The following is a 1685-nucleotide window of genomic DNA, read 5'->3' on the forward strand; positions in this document are numbered from 1 at the left end:
TTCCTTTTCTGATAGAGATGAGTCTTGTTATGTTGCCCAGGCTGGTCTCAAACTCCTGGCCTCAAGTGATTCTCCTGCCTCAGCCTCCCAAGTATCTGGGATTACAGGCATCAGTCACCAGGCCTGGCTGTCTACTATCTTTTTTAAAGAAATCCTCCCTCCATAACTTTTCTGCCACTGTAAAGTTTTGCATTTGACATTAAAGTCTTTAAATCCAGTTGATTTTTTTACTATGGTATAAGATGAGGCAGGGATCCAAGTTCACTTTTATTCTACATGGAAGTCTCAGCAACAGATTCCTAAGGATTCACTGATTGATTGACTGAGCCAGAGACTTGCTCTGTCTCCCAGGCTGGAGTGTGGTGGCGCAATCTTGGCTCACTGCAACTTCTACCTCCTGACCTGAAGATTCTCACATCTCAGCCTCCAAAGTAGCTCGGACTACAGGCACACACCACCATGTTCAGCTAATTTTTGTGTTTTTAGTAGAGGTGAGGGTTTCACCATGTTGGCCAGGCTGGTCTCGAACTCCTGACCTCAAGTGATCTGCCCGCGTCGGCCTCCCAAGTGCTGGGATTACAGGCATGAGCCACACACCCAGCCATTCCTAAAGATCACCCTAGTAAAATGCATGTGGGTATACATCAGGACATACATCTATATAAAGTATATATAATGGCCCAAAATAGAGGCATCCCACAGTCCATTAACAGGAGAATTAATATTTTAAAACTGCAATACAGTCTTAATAGCTGAAGTATGAAATTGCTGATATTTAAGTATTCTTTTTTTTTGCTTTCAGAAAAAAGCAATTTGATATGGCTTAGTCTAACATAATGGATTATTAAGCAGGAAAAAATATGAGTTAACTACAGCTTCCCACAACAAAATAGATGAGTCTCCCAAAACAATGTTTTTGGTTTTTTTTGGTTTGGTTTTTTTTTTTTTTTTTTTGAGATGGAGTCTCACTGCCATCCAGGCTGGAGTGCAGTGGCGAAATCTTGGCTCACTATAACCTCTGTCTCTCAGGTTCAAGGGATTCTCCTGCCTCAGCCTCCCGAGTAGCTGGGATTACAAGCGCCACCTCCCCCCACCCCACTCCGGCCAACACCCCTGGCTAATTTTTGTATTTTTAGGAGAGACGGGTTTCACCATGTTGGCTAGCATGGTCTTGAACTCCTAACTTGGTGATCCACCCACCTCGGCTTTCCAAAGTGCTAGGATTACAGGCGTCAGCCGCTGCACCCGGTCATTTTCTCTTTTCTTTTTAAGATGGAGTCTCGCTCGGTCGCCCAGGCTGGAGTCCAGTGGTGCAAATATAGCTCACTGTAGCCCTGACCTCCTGAGCTCAAGCAGTCCTCCCATTTCAGCCTCCTCAGTAGCAGGGACCACATTTTTGATTCATCTGTTTTCTTTATTCCCCGCATAATTTTTCTTTTCTGTGACACAGACTCAGGAGGGCCTGACAACATGTACCCCAATTTTTTTTATTATTTGTAAAGACAAGGTCTTACTATGTTGCCCAGGCTGGTCTTGAACTCTTGGGCTGAAGTGATCCTCCTGAATCAGCCTCCCAGGTGCTTGGATTACAGATATGAGCCAATGCATCTGGCTGCAATATTCTGTATCTTTTTTTTTTATAGACAGAGTTTCCTGCCGGGCGCGGTGGCTCACGCCTGTAATCC

The 1685-nt window shown here is 44.6% G+C and overlaps 1 protein-coding gene across 7 annotated transcripts in view; it reads right to left on the reverse strand.

Annotated features, from left to right (window-relative positions):
- The window catches only part of PKN1 (protein kinase N1), a 41508-nt gene that overhangs the window by 10934 nt on the left and 28889 nt on the right, over window positions 1-1685 (reverse strand). The window lies entirely within an intron of this gene.

Source organism: Cebus imitator, unplaced genomic scaffold, assembly GCF_001604975.1.
Source record: "Cebus imitator isolate Cc_AM_T3 unplaced genomic scaffold, Cebus_imitator-1.0 Scaffold234, whole genome shotgun sequence".
Taxonomy (NCBI): domain Eukaryota; kingdom Metazoa; phylum Chordata; class Mammalia; order Primates; family Cebidae; genus Cebus; species Cebus imitator.